Source organism: Natator depressus, chromosome 7 (genome assembly GCF_965152275.1).
Source record: "Natator depressus isolate rNatDep1 chromosome 7, rNatDep2.hap1, whole genome shotgun sequence".
In the NCBI taxonomy this organism is placed as follows: Eukaryota; Metazoa; Chordata; order Testudines; family Cheloniidae; genus Natator; species Natator depressus.
The window spans coordinates 94,480,502-94,496,534 of NC_134240.1; the positions used below are offsets into that span (position 1 = coordinate 94,480,502).

The following is a 16,033-nucleotide window of genomic DNA, read 5'->3' on the forward strand; positions in this document are numbered from 1 at the left end:
TCAGAGTAGCAGCCGTGTTAATCTGTATTCGCAAAAAGAAAAGGAGGACTTGTGGCACCTTAGAGACTAACAAATGTATTTGAGCATAAGCTTTCGTGAGCTACAGCTCACTTCAAAGTGAGCTGTAGCTCACGAAAGCTTATGCTCAAATACATTTGTTAGTCTCTAAGGTGCCACAAGTACTCCTTTTCTTTTTAGTTATGATGAAATTCTATGGTCTGTTATACAGCAGGTCAGAGTAGATGATCTTATAGTCACTTCTGGCCCTAACATCAAGGAATCTAGTGCTTTCTGCACTGAGATCATGTGTACTTTGAAATCCAACTGAAGTACATGGGAACTGAAGTTATTCAATCTTTCTACAGTTGGTTAGTGTTTTCTTTACGTCCACAACAACTCCCCTTGAGGTTAAATAGAATCCTCCCCAGACAAAGTTAAAGGGAAATATATCCTTTGTCAAAACCTCTCCAATATAAAAGCAGAAGGTTAAAAATTGTGCAGAGCAGCTTGTATTTTCAGACTAATATTTAAATTACCTACTTTTGCTATTTTTGTGTGTGTGTTTATATATAAATTTCTGTATTAAGAGCCAATCACTCATTCATCATTCAATGAACTTTTTCAATTATTTTAGTTTTCTGGAGTATCAATCATTATTTAGTAAATCTCTGATTTGTAGAAGTGGGTAAGTACATCTGAAATGTACTTACAGAGGAATAAATAATTATGGTCCAACTTTTTTTTACCAAAGTCAGCATTGTATGTTTTTCTAATGAAAGGCCTCACTGGAATAAGGGTCTGCTTAGCGTGTCCCACTGAAGTCAAACCAGAAGTGAAAACCATATTCCAGAAGAGGACATACCATTAACTTATAGCATTCATTTTTCCCCAGTATTATTTTCCATTACTTATGCACTCTAACACTTTAGTTGTACCATTTTTCACACTTTGTTTTGGCAAGGTTTTGATTGAGGTTAGTTCTATTTAATTGTATCAAGCAAGTGTAATGGTTTTCCTTGGTGAAAGATGTAAGCTGAAGACAAAGGCTTATTTATAGTAGTTGCCAATAACAGACGATTTCACAAGTCTGCATCAAATTCCTTTAGGTTTCTGAAAGAAAGCAAATATCTTTCTATACATTTGCCTGCAGGCATCAATACAGGTTTGGGGGGAGGGAGGTTCATTTTTTTTTCTCTGAGGTTTACAGATAATCTGTACGTGACTAGTATGTAGGAACATCAGTTGGCAGAAACCTGTGTGCATCTGTGAAAATGTTAGTATCTGTTTCTGAAATTTACATTTCAAGGAGTGCTGATCTATATGGATTAGTGATGCATAAATCTACCTGATTTGTGAGCAAAGTCTTCATCCATTTCTGTTCAGCAGTTCTGGGAAAAACAGCTAAGGGAATTAATTCAATGAACTCCTTACAATTTACTAATAGCAGGAGAAATATATTATGCATAGTTGAACTTTGTTGATCAACTTTTTTCATTTACCTAAACCCCTCTGAAGTTTGGATTTGGGAATCCATTTTAAAAGATCCAGTTTAACCTTTGCATTACAGCCTTTTCTGCCCAGTGAATACTGAAGCGAAGATTGCAACCATAATTTCAATTACAGACCCCATTTCAGTCTCTGAAACATTCTCCTGCAGGGCTGAAATTTTCCATACATGGGCTCAGTTGAAAGGTGACTTTTCCCCCATATGTATAATAGAAAATTCATGCAGCCATCTTTTAGCTACATGAAACTAAACATAATAATTTCCCCTGGTAAGGTAATATAATTTTTTTAATATACACAATTCAAAAATGGCTGAATTTTGAAACCTGCTAATTAAATAATACTCATTGAGGAGTATATGCACCATCAAGGTGGAGAAACTATTATCCAAGGAATTTTTGAAGGTCAGGAGGGACAAATATCACTCCTGTTTCCTCCACCTCCTCCTCCCCCCCAACTTTTGGGTCATCCAAATGCTCATTCTTCTGACACAGCCTGCCAGCCAGAGGAACTGCTTCAGAGACCATTTTCACAAGGGAGATTGGTTTGGAAGATTGTGTGGAGATTGTTTTAAGCCCTGCCACTAACATCAGAAACAAAAATACTGTATTGCAAAGACTGAGGATTTCAGAAGCTCTATAGCATTCTGCAACATCCTGTACATTTTAAGCTTTCACTTTAAATATAGTTTCCCTCCTTTTTCAGTTGGTAAGATGCAGCTGTCAAAATATAAACAGCTGTGCTGTTGCCTTTTTTAAACGCAGCCTTGCAGAGAATGGTCAACCAAACAGCAGCAGCCACAACAGTGTGAATTCTTTTTGCCTTGTCCCCATCTGTACCCCCATTCACCCCAAATGAAAGATTTTACTTTACAGCCTAACACTGAAAGGTCCCAATATTATTCAGCTAAGGCGCACTTGGTCTCTCACACACAGTAATAATTTTCCAATTGATTTTAATTATTATTATGGGCTGGATAGTGTCCTCCTGTGGTACAACCCACTCACTGATAGCATGGCTTTGATGGAGCCACACGAGTGGGCTTCTCCCATCATCTCCCTTAAGATTCCCAGCATAGAAAGGCTCTCTGTGGAACATCTCTAGGATTTCCATGTGAATCTTCAGACACCCAAATCCTAGAGGACGCATATCATGTCACCCTGCCATCCCCACAAAATACTACCCATCTTTCCGCATCCCACCCCAATGTGGATCCCAAACCCATGCAGCTCCCAAAACAGGGTCCTGGGAAATGGTTACAATTAGGCTGAACCATCCTTGCAAGTGAAGGAGGGAGGAACATTCACATATTTCAGGGGCATGCACAAACAAAGAAAAAATGCAAAAATTAAGAAGGTTCCCACAGCAGCCTTGACTCATCATTGCCCCCTTCCCCCGACCATCATCACCACTCCACAGGATCTTTTCCACTTGATGCATAAAAGTTTGAGTAGCATCATGATGCTCCATTGTATCTTGTTCAAAATACTGTATCTGCTTTGCCTGTCTATTCCAGTTAACAAACTCAGAAAAACCACATATGGCTTACATGTTTCTGCTGTGGGAGGCATAGACTAAAAGATGAACTGATTTGGGTGGGGGCAGGGACTGCCTGTAGTCTAGCCTTCAAAACAATAATTCAACTATTTTACAAAATGTGTTACCGTCATGGATGAAACATAAGGCTGGACGTGACCTCGCAAAGGCATCAAGTCCAGGCCCTTGTGTAACGCCAACAGACCCCAGTCGTCGTGAGCAGGCTCAAACTGGGGACTTCTGGTGCTTAGAGCATGAGCCTCTACAGCATGAGCTAAAAGACAGCTGCCTGTTATCTGAGGCTGTAGAGCAGACTCATTTTTCTCTCTCTCTCCCAGTGGTCTTGGTGCCACTAGATGGGTCAGAACACCACACCCAAGAGGTATGTGGGTTACACCTGAACTGTGGCAAGATCAAGTAAACCTCCACCATCCCTGACAGATATTTGACCAACATGTTTTTTTTAAAAATCTTCCAGTGATGGTGAGTCCACAACCGCCCTTGGAGGTTAACTACCCTTTTAGTTAGAAATGTTTTCCTAAAAATCTAGATGCAGGCACAGAGAGTCCAGCCTTTACTCAATTACACTTTAAAAATATAACAAAAGAGAAACTGGAAGCCAAACACTGAGAATTTTTAAAAATATGACTAGTGTGCAGGGAACTAGACCTTTAAATTATGAAGATGAAGTTTAGATTTTTTCCTGCAGTTGTAAAGTTGATCCCTGAGTTCAAGAGTTTGCATTGCAACAGGAGGGGGAAAAATGCAGACACATTGGAATTAAAATCAGTCGTAACTAGCCTAGTAAATCAATCACTACCAATAGTTAATGACCAATGTTTGTTTCTGGCCAAATACTTTGCCCCCTGGTTAGCTGGGCTTTTATTGCAAGAGACATTAAATTTCAGTTACTATTTCATAAACCAAATGCCAATATAATCTTAAGTAGTGGCTAAAAATGTGTCTGCACTAGCCTATAGTGGTTGCGCCGGGCGTTGTTAATTTCTTCGAGTTTAATGTCCTGGGACCCAACTCATCACAATTCCTGAAAAATTAATGGAAAGAAAGAAAAGAGTTGGATTCAGGACTATGAATTTCATGCTAGTGCCTTACTCAAGTCTTCTGTGATTGCTGTCACTAATATACCAGACAGATAAAAATAGCACATTGTATTATGAACATACTGTATTCCTTTAAGCTCATGTCATGTCAAATTTATAATATCTAGTAAAATAACAGCTGTGTGGCAAATATCATTTAGTACATTTTTTGTGTTTGTGTTTGACTTGCACTTTTATCCTGTATGGCCTTTTATTCTTAGTACAAATAATGCCCACCAGCTTTCTGAAGGAAAAAAAAAGTCTGACCGCACGCTCTTTAGCAGAAATGCAGACGTGTTTGTGGCAGAAGAGAAGGAACAGTTTTTCTTAGAGGTAGTTCAAATGTTGCTACAATGGAGCGGAAGGACATGAAACATGCTGGGATTAAACGGCAGGAATTGCGATGGCAATGAAGTTGGTTCCCAAAGCCATCTCTTTAGTCATGGATTGAAAGTAGTTTTAGAATAGAATTTGCCTCATTTTCCTTTCTCTACTCAGAAATACAGCTACGTAATCAAGTATTTTCGTCCTGCACAGGAATATATTGCTGTAACCTTTTCGTAAAGCATAGATCACCGGCTTGAAATGAAATAGGAAGGGTGCAAGGGAAGCAGTGACCTTAGACTCTGTTGCAGTGTGCTACCACTAGCCTGGAGCAATATGCTCTAAGTCTGTGTCAGGCAAAAAATCTGAGTTGCGTGAGCTGAGAAGTAAAACATCTTCATACTGAAGTGTTTCTTTTTATCCCTTCTGAAAAACCATGTCCTGTAAACACTAAAATGCCCTCTTTCATATATATCTATATATATCAGGGGGTAGCCGTGTTAGTCTGAATCCACAAAAACAACAAGGAGTCCAGTGGCACCTTAAAGATGAACAGATTGATTTGGGCATAAGCTTTTGTGGGCTAGAATCCACTTCATTGGATGCATGGAGTGAAAATTACAGATGCAGGCATTATTGTACTGACACATGAAGAGAAGGGAGTTACCTCACAAGTCGAGAACCAGTGTTGACAGGGCCAATTCAATCAGGGTGAATGTAGTCCACTCCCAATAATACACACACACAAGGACAAGGTGCACTAATACAACACAAGGCTAGTCACACACAGAGAGAGAATATTGCAGAGTGCCTGGGGGGGTGAATTTTTGCCTTGATTGGTTCATAAGACGAGTGAAAAAATATTGAAGATTCAAAAAAGGTATGCTATAGCTGTGCAAAAGAAATCATCTCGCACCGTTTGGAAAATACCCTGCTCCAATACAAAAGAAGATTGTATCCAAAGCTCTGCCCTAAAATGAATATCCTATTGAGGGTGTACTGTAGCATGGGCAGCTATTGGAATGTTTGGAATGTAATTTACTGTTACATTCACATAACTCAGTCATTCCAGGGCCATGCGCCAGTGATTTCCTCATGAGTGAACACCTTTCATTCCCTCCTGATGAATCTTTCCTAGTGTGACATTCTATAGCTTGGGGGAGCCGTCCTGGAACCCCCATAGTCCTCATTTTTGTATAATCGTGGTCTTACATATAAAGCATGCCTTGTAAGGTATCAGGGGAAAGGTTATGATCTGCTGAAAGCCATTGTTCTATCTAAATATGTGTATCATCAACGCATATGAAGTTATGAGAATTGTGTTGCATGGTTGTCACTAAAATATGCTGTGGGCTTGGGCAGCACCCAGCTACTGACTCTACAGCAACAATGACAAAGGAGGTAACCAACACCCGGGTGGGTGCTGGTGAACAGAAATCACCAGCCATTGTCCCGCAAGGGAGCTACAATTCAATGACTCACCTGTATGAGGCCACACCAGGGGAATTGTTCAACCTTGCTTAGGGACTCAGCAATGCCCCCAGACATGCCTGGACTTGCATTCTCCAAGCACATGGGACTGAGGGTGTGAAAGAGACCACAGGGGCCCCACGCTTGGCCCTTCTCCTGCCACCACCTACGCTACAAGCAACCAAGACACTGAGACGAAGACAAGACTCCAACAGACAAGACTCCAAGTTTAAGGTACAAAGCTGTTTTTTAAGGACTGCAATATCGAGTGGGGTGAGAAAAACTGCTTAATCTTGTTGCTGCCCAATCTATTAGGATTGAGACTGTGCGCTTATATTTTATTTCCTAGGCAAAAAGTCAGTTAGTTACCAATCACTTAAAATCTACCTTTTATAGTCAATAAATTTGTTTATCTTTACCAGCAAGTTTGTATGACGTGTGGGGCCAATCTGCTCAGGTTTGACAAAGGCTGGTGTATGTCCACGTTCCATTGTTGAAGTGGTGAGCCAATTAATAAATTTGCACTGCCCATCTTGAGCCATGCAAGATGGTATATTCCTGAGGTACAGTGCTGGGAGCTGGGGAGATTTAGCTCTGGTGTCTTTCCCTGTGTGAGTAATGAGTGGCTCTGGGAGCATTCATGCAATCTAGCTGGGTGTGGGACTCCACATGCAGTTGTGCTGAGTGATCCCAGCGCCTGGAGGGGCTTGCTGCTGGTCACTAGCAAGGCATTGTGAGAGACAGCCCAGGCTGAAGAGAGTTAAGGGGGCACAGCGGTCCCTCAGTCTCAGGCTGCACCCCGGGGGAATCCCATCACAATGGCGCAGAGAGCAGCGTGAAACACACAGCTTGTTGTGCTGAGCAAAATTTGCAATTCATACGCTGGTGTAAAGATTTTAAGTGAGGCCTTAAGTGTGGTGTCTAAGGACAGTCAGGAGGAGGCTTCTGGTTTGATATTTTCTGTTTGCTTATTTCGGGAAAGGGCAGTAGGAACAGAAAAGCAGGAAAATGACTGGAAGCAGTGGCGATTGCAAAGTTGGAGCTTTTGAGGCTGCAAGTTGCAGAAAAGGAGAGGGAACACCAGAGACTATTGCAACTGAAAAAACTGGAGATAAAGGAGAAGTGGGGAGAAAGAGAGCGAAAACACAAACTGGACCTGCTAGAGAAGCAGAACTAGAACCCACCAACCTCAGCAATTCTCATCATGCCAAAAATCCACACTTGGGACCATTTATGTCCTGCATACAAGGAGACAGATGATATTGCTGAACATCTGACTACCTTTGAAAGGCTGTGTGGAGTGTATGAGAACCCTGATGCCAAGAGAGTTCCTACCCTGATTATAAAATAAACTGGTAAAGCTCTAAGTGTATTAAATGAAATGCCCTTTGAAGAGAGAGGAGGGAGGGATAGCTCAGTGGTTTGAGCATTGGCTTGCTAAACTCAGGGTTGTAAGTTCAATCCTTGAGGGGGCCATTTAGAGATTTGGGGCTTGGTCCTGCTTTGAGCAGGGGGTTAGACTAGATGACCTCCTGAGATCCCTTCCAACCCTAATATTCTATGATGTTTTAGACTATTGTAAATTCAAAAGTACAATGGTTTCAGATTGCCCCTGAAACACAGAGAGTTAAATTTAGGAATCTTAAGAGGGATACTGGTATGAGTAATGGGGAATATGTGACAAATTGAAAGATTTGATGGGAACGTGAGTGAGGGGCAAAGGTGTTACAAGCTTTGAGCGAATGTTTGAGCTTGTGGCTCAAGAGCATTTCCTAGGCATATGAAAGGCTGATGTAAAGCAGAGTCTATGGGACAAATATGTAAAGTCTGTGGATGGAGATGGCATCTCTTGCTGATGCCTTTGAACAGACCCAGGCATCTATTGAAAACAAACCACTGGAAGAGGTGTTTAAAGCTGGTGGGAAGGGGAGATCCCATTTTATCCCTAGCAAGAGGGTGGGAGGCTGGGTATTCACCTCCCCAGAACCATTCCTCTAACCCTCATCCCAAATATCCTGTAAAAGCAGAAGAGCCCAAAGCATGCTATCAGTGTAATTCCAATGATCACCTGAGGAATAAATGCCTGAGCTAGGAGGAAGTAGACAACCAATAGCTCATGTTAGCCACTGACTGAATTAAACAATGTGAGGCAAATACTAAGCTCTCTGCCAGCTGATACCTTCCACTCTTAGGTGGTGCATTGAGGGGAGTGGGGGAAGGGGTATCAGGCATATTAGGAAAACCATAGCAATGTATGATCATAGACCTCAGGAGATCATCTAGCCCAACCCTCTGCTCAAAGCAGGACCAACCCCAACTTGATTGTTGTCAATCAAGCTCTGAAATACATATAAGTTGAATCAATCTGTTCTCTACAGATGGAGGGTTTCAAAAGCACCTCTGTGACTTCGAAAATCCCACCCTCTGCTTCCAGGGCATGTGAAGTGTGGCACAAAAGGATTAGAGGTAAAGTTTTGAAAAGCCATCTTAGGGCTAAATTCACAAAGGTGACTTGGGTCTCTTTCTGGACTGTGGAAATCACAGCCCCCAAGCTGGACTCTCAGGCGCCTCATACAATGACGAGGGAGGGTTAGGTGTCTCAAAGAAAGGGCTTCACAGAAGTCAGCAAGTAAAGTAGGGCACTGCCTAAGCTAGCCTGCAGGCAATGCAGAAGAACGACAGGTGCTTAGGGCCCAGCTCCTAAGGGTGCTTAACTCCCCTTGGATGCCTGACTGACACATGGGTGGGAGGCACCTATCTCCTATACTGATTCTCAGCTGTGAACCCTGAGTTCGGTGCCTAAGCCAGAGCAACCCTTTCTCACCAAAAAAAATAAGAATGAGAGCATTTATTATCCCGTGGTTAGGAGGGCACTCATGTGGGATGCAGTGCTTCATCAACTTAAATCATCACACTGACTGAGTGGAGTAGGGACTTGACCCCAAGTCTCCAAGCAGCTTTGATGCACGTAGCGGAGCAGTTTTAAGACTTCAGTGGCTTTGTGCATATTCAGTGGCAGAAACTTAGGCAGCAGCTGAGTGGTGGTTTTATGACCAACAGTGGCACTTAAATGTTGGACTTAGTCATGTAAGGGTACAGCAATTAAACACCCATGGCTGGCCTGCATCCGCTGACACAGGGCTGTAAAACTGAAAGGGGGAAGCGGTCCCACAGCCTGGGCTCCAGCCCAAGCCCAAAGCTAGATGCTGCAATTAAATAGCCCGAGCCAGCTGACACAGGCCAGGCTCAGGTGTTTAATCACAGTGTAGCCAAAGAATTTTCTGTAGTATCTGGCTGATGAATCTTGCCCATATGCTCAGGGTTTAGCTGATCGCCATATTTGGGGTCGGGAAGGAATTTTCCTCCAGGGCAGATTGGAAAAGGCCCTGGAGGTTTTTCGCCTTCCTCTGTAGCATGGGGCACTGGTCACTTGCTGGAGGATTCTCTGCTCCTTGAAGTCTTTAAACTACGATTTGAGGACTTCAATACACAGATATAGGTGTGAGGGTTTTTTTTGTAGGAGTGGTGGGTGAAATTCTGTGGCCTGCGTTGTGCAGGAGGTCAGACTAGATGATCATAATGGTCCCTTCTGACCTAAATATCTATGAATCTATATCCTAAGTGCCTTTGTGGAGCTAGCCCTAGGTGCCTATGTTTCTGCCAGTAGGACTCACAGCTGATGAGCTGTCTGGAGTCCTAGCCCTGGTGGCAATTCCCAAACTCCGAGTTTACAAGCGGGGGTCTGATTCTATAGAGCCCTAATGGCAGGGCTATAGCATCACACATTGTTTCTCTCTAGCCTAACGACTATTGGCCACCCCAAATAGTCTGCTGGTTAGGGCACTCAACTGTGCTGTGGGAGACCTGGATTGACAGCCCTGTTCCAAATGAGCAGAGAGCCCTTTTGTTGCAGGGTTCATGGAGTTGGCCAATCTCTCTGTGTCGTCCCCCTCTCCCCGCCTCACCCCCCCGGTCATTTCATGTCTGGAACTGCACCTACATATTATGCTGGATGAGGCAGCAAGTTTTTACTTTATTCTCTGCTAGGACATTTTCCTTCTATTGGAGTAATTATTGCACACATAAGAAGGATGTAATTTGTGATTCCCCTTGGGCTGTGAGTGTTGCGGGACCGATGTTTTGGTGAACTGTAACTGCTTTACACCCTACTAATTCTTTGCTACAGGCTCTTAACTCATGATACTTCCCTCCATCCATCAATGGCCTATATAACAATTACCTACCTTTTCAGATCATAAACTGGCAAATCCAAGCTTAAATCGCTTGGGACTAGATTCACAAAGGCACTTAGACATTGCAGTGCCTCGCCCCTAGGCACCCTGCGGCCCTGCACTAGGCGCCCAGGCTCCCCATGCATTATAGGGGGAGAGTTCTGTAGCTAACACCTGTAAACCTTTCCTACTGACTAGTTTAGGTGGCTGTCTGCTCAGCCTGCTAGTGTTTGGGAATCCCATTCTCAGGTGCCTAACTCTCCCCAGCCATTGCAGCGGGAGCCTGGGCATCTAACTCAGGATCGTGGATTCCACTAGGCAGCAGGGCACCTGAAGTCAGGCTCAGAATTGCACTGCCTAAATCCCCTTTGAGGATCTAGCCCCGAATGTCTCATCAGCTTTCTGCAGCTTCTCGTTTCAATAGGCCAGCAACTGGAGAGGCACATCTTACCTTGATAAGGCCCTCAGTGCATTCGTCTTTTTTTTAAACAAATAAGAACTGGGTATTGTCTCAGTCCCACATGTTCTAGTTTTTATGAACCCCTCTCTTGATTACCTGTATATTATGATCATAGGGAGGAGGAATACATTACCCAGGTTTAACACTGAAGCCCAAGGTGTTTATTTTACATAAGCCCATCTTCACCATCACTCACAAACTGTCTTTGATTTCCCTTTCTTTTTGTAGATTTTTCTCTGTGTTTTTAAATTTTGAATGACTCCTGACTTTACTAATTCATAGAATAAATAATTTTGACCTTAAATTCCACCTCCCTGGGCTGAGAGAAGTAAAAACAGAAACATTTCCCTTTTCTGTGGCTTTCACCACTAAACAGCTTTATAGCTATGTTGCATTAGTGTCTCAGGAGACCCCCCCATGCGAACCTGAAAACAATACCAACATACCCTTTCCTAACAGTCATATCAAACAAAGTGATTGGGTTGCTATTTTTAAAACAGTAGAAAAGCCAATTAATCTTCAATGGAAAATATATATATTTAGCAAATTACATAGAGACAGAACTTCAGCTGTTGACATTGGCATAGCTTCTCTATCTTCAGTGGATGTTCCCCAAATATTTATTATAGCTCTGGCAGACATTTTATGGAATGTTGAGAATGAAGAGCTATGTTACAATCACTGATACATCAGTGTGTGCAAAAAAATGTTCTTTCAGTCTTTGGTGGCTGATAAGCCAGCTAGAATGACTGTACTTTCTAAAATACAAATACAGTATCTCTTAATGTATGAATTAAACATATGAGTGCAATGTTAATAATAATATGTAAGCCATTTCTCTCTCAATTTAATTTATCAGTAGAACTACCATTCAGTAAATTAATGAATGACAAGCAATAAACTGGTTTCAGAGTAGCAGCTATGTTAGTCTGTATTCGCAAAAAGAAAAGGAGTACTTGTGGCACCTTAGAGACTAACAAATTTATTTGAGCATAAGCTTTCATGAGCTCCAGCCCACTTCATCGGATGCATGCAGTGGAAAATACAGTGTGGAGATTTTATATGTTTTCTAACTTCATATATAAATAAATATATTCACTGCTAGGAGTGGGGGAAAAGTTTCCTTTATTTGCATCCCTGGCCTCATTCTGTCAACATATCACACAGATTGCTGGATACACACAGAGATGCACTCTGGCAATGCTAAGGAGGGACCTCCTTTTCCTGCTGTCTGTTTCAACTTATTAATAATAGGATGACGCTTCTGGCACATGTAAAATAAATTAATATTGGATTAATTCAATTCAAACAAGATTTCAGGAAAACACATAGCAGATTCATTCATCACAGACTTGAGATCAATCCATTTAAAAAAGAGTAAGAATGTCATTATGTTTACATATATAATTGCCTAAAGCGGATCTAAATGATAGAATATATTCTAACACTCTCCAACATGCCTTCAAAGATGATAAGACACCAGTTTATAAAAATAGAAATATAGTATTTGCAACACTAGCAGTCACACTGAGGAATTCTTTTAAATAGCTATTTAGTTTTACTTTAGATAACATGTTATCTGAGCTATCAAAGTAACTTATTGTAGCTGTTGTTTCAAAATTATGCTCAGTGGCAATTCCTTTGTTGCTTAAGGGTGATAATTTACTTTTAATATAAAGATCATAGGACTGAAAATCTAGTATCATTTTTGCAAATGCTACTGCAATGAACTCAGCAACAGAGTGTCTGCCAAATTTAACACAATTCATTTTAAGTGTAGTGTTCTTTACTTCCTTTATTTGCTTGTTTGCAGAACTTTACGGATGAGAAGTTTATAGCCAAATAATCTGTGCGTATTAAATTCTATCCCATGCTTTTGATGTTAAAAATACAGAATTCCTGAATAAATATTGTAACCTTTACAGTATGAATCCTGTTGATGGGTAGATCGAAATAGACACTACAAACTAAATGACTGGTTTCAGAGTGGCAGCCGTGTTAGTCTGTATTCGCAAAAAGAAAAGGAGTACTTGTGGCACCTTAGAAACTAACAAATTTATTTGAGCATATGACTGGGTCATGCACTAACTGTCTGTGAAACAGGTCTAAGTCAGTACACACTAGAGAATTTTTAGTGAGCGCCAACGGGGTTCACACAATTAGTGTGCAACACACAGGTGCACATTTCAATCAGAGCCTATCTAGAAACAGTTAAACAAAACAATTACTGTACAGGGGCTCTCACATTTCTGAATGCTGGTGCATAGACTTCTTAAAAATACCGAATGTAGGATTGTTCTCAGCTCTGGAAGGAAGGCATTCCCACAGACCTAGAGCTCCACAGGCAAAGTACAACCTCTGTTTAGTCCATCACTAAAAACCCTCAGGTCAAAAAGTTGTCTTTCCCTCCAACCTTTGAGGCTGGGATGGAATACGGGTCATCAGAAGCTCAGACACTTGGGATAGAATCCATTTGGAGCTTTAAATATTAAAATTAACCCTGATACTTGGGCTAACAGGCAGCTGAGCAACATAGCAAAACAGTGAGCAGTCAGACTAACCTCTGTTAATCTCCCCCTGCAACAATCAGACTGCTGTATTCTGAACTAGCTGCAGGCAGCAGATCTCTTACTAAGGTTTCTCAGTATATAGCACATTACAGTAATCCTACCACCAATTCACAAAGATATAGATCATGATTACCACCAGGGAATACCACAGTCTGGGAGGCATTCTTAACATCATAAAGTAACTGCCCTTACCATAGTTGGCTCCAGATGTCCTCAACTCAGCTCTAGGTCAATGATCACACTGTGCTGGTCCAGAGATGCAGCTCCTCATTACAATTCAGAAGGCCTAGGGCAATGACACTTTCTTCACATCTCCTGCCTGAACCAATCCGCATAGTCTCAGTTATACAGGGGTTCAATTTTAGCCAATCTCTGGTCAGTAAATTAAATTAATCAGACACTGCATGTCCCCTTACAACAAAAACACACAGCTGTGTATCTCCTATATATGGTAGTTCAGGCCATCCTTCTGAGAAGCCTCTTGAAAAGACAGACTATAGCTACATGCATTAGTGCCAAAACCAATCTGGGGGGACACACCACACATGAGCCTAGAATTCTCCTGTCATTGGCTAGGAATGTTCTTTCAGGTATGCCTGAAACCACTGCTGTACCAGTGAGACCATACCAAATCTGCCTCTATTGCCCCCAATACTGCATTTGCATCCAGCTATACCAAAAATGTAAAGCTTCCTGTAGGTTTAGATTGTCTTGCCCCAAATGCATGGGCCTACACCAGTACTGTTTACATTGTGTAGAACAAAATCAAACTAGGGCAAGAATGGAATTAACACAATCGTTAGTACATTATTATAAACATCCACTGCTCTTTTAGCATCCTTGTGATGGAAAGGTAGAGATTACTTTCCCTTAGTATCTTCCTAGAATGTCTTGCATCCAGTAAATGCTTTGGCTGAAAATATGTCACTTTGTCATAGGAGGGTTAGAGAATGAAATGCCCAGTGCTGAAATACAGAGCATAAAATAAAACTCTAGTGCCAATACGCAAATCTGATTCATGGCTAATTCCCAACAGTTTACTGTGGGCCAAAGCCTAAGGTCCTAACACAGGCGAGATTGCCCTCATCCCCATGAGAAAAAAATGGGAAAAGCCCTGGGAGTGTGGTGGGCGGAAGGGGGGTGGGATGCTGAGGGTCTATACAGCTGTTTCCTCCTGGATTATGAAGCTGTGAAAGGACAGGCCAGGAATGTCTCTTCTCACTGCAGAATAAGAAAATGATACACAGTTCCAAGGATAGACAGTATTGAATATGGCAGAGGCACAGAGCCATCTGTGCAGAGACCTTGTGCCTCTGAGCACAACTCCACGACTCCTGCACATTCCCCTTTCAGACCCTGGCAAACTGACAGCATGACTCCTCTCTCTCTCTCCCTCCTCCCCCGCCCCGGAGAAGAATAGAAAAATAACTGACACCCTGTTACTGTCTGCAGATTTAATGCTGGTCATGGGGGGGAGTTTCACTGACCTTGTCACTGCTGAACTCAGCTCCTTTACTTTCTTATACATGTAGAGGGTCCTCCACTGAGTTCAGAGCATGTGGGGACATGGTTTTGTAGAGGCAACTGCTAGCTCCTCCCAGTTCTTCCTCATTTTCTACCACTCAAGTGCAGAGAAAGGACACTCCATGTGGTTCCTAAGGGACTGAAACTCTTCCCCTAAACTGTAGGCATTCCCCTAAAAACCGAATAAAGGACCTCCTCAAGATTTAGCCCACTGATCACAATTCTATTTTGCCTCCTTTCATGTTAAATACCACCTAACTCTAAATCAATGCATACACACACAACCTTTCTGCTAATGCAGTCCATGTGAATACTAATCTATCTGCATTCATATGAAGGTGTATGCAGTATTGGTGTAGCCATGTTGGTCCCAGGGTATTAGGGAGACACTGTGGGTGAGGTAATATCTTTTATTGACCCAACTTCTGTTGGTGAGAGAGATATGCTTTTGAGCTTACACAGCGCTCTTCTACTACTCCTGACAGTAAACAGATTTCCCCAAAGCATCAAGACTGGTTTAAAAAATAATGAGATTTTAAAAAACAAATACATTTGGGTCTTTTTATTTGCTTTCTGGTTTTTAAGCCTTTATGGTACACTCGGCTTATATTTTCACACTTTTTGCTAACAATGAGGTCTATATATTTTCATTAAAAACAAAAAAAACATAAGCTGAGATTCTCATGTATTCACCAATTCCAGCAACTTGGACTTTAAGAGCAATTATCTTGAGCCCTGCACTTAAAACACAGGAGCTGACAACACCGCTAGTCTTCACCACAGAGAACGTTGGGAGTATGCATCACAAACCTACTCTTTTCTGTTCATTAAGATGAGGGACTGTCTGAGACTGAAGTATCCAGGAGGTGATGCAACAAAACGATAAACTAAACAGCAACAAGTCACCAAATTATATTCATCCAAGCGTTCTGAAGGCATTTAAGTGTATAAGACCTGATCCAAAGCCTTCAGAAGGCAATAGGAAGGCTCCCACTGACTTCAGCTGTGTTTGGCTCGGGCCAGAAGTGTGGAATGGGCAAATCAAATGTTGTTTAAGGCTACTATTTGTGATGTTTGGCATAAATTATTTTGTTGACAACAGGTAGCTCCTTTGTTAATAAGAAATTTTAATGACGCTGGGAGATCATTGTATTTTGCTATTCATTCACCAGGAAACATTTCCACATAATTTTGTACAAAGGAGTGGTTATGCCCGTATGTAAATAGCTTGCAATGTTGCACCAATTTGGCATTAAGCACCAAATTACTAATCTCTTGGAAGGCTTATTTTAAATTCAGTACATGTGCACT

The 16,033-nt window shown here is 41.8% G+C and overlaps 1 protein-coding gene across 2 annotated transcripts in view; it reads left to right on the forward strand.

The window, feature by feature from the left end:
* Window positions 1–16,033, forward strand: part of LOC141991668 (heparan sulfate glucosamine 3-O-sulfotransferase 1-like) — a 125,300-nt gene that overhangs the window by 101,708 nt on the left and 7,559 nt on the right. The gene's annotated exons all lie outside the window — the stretch shown is intronic.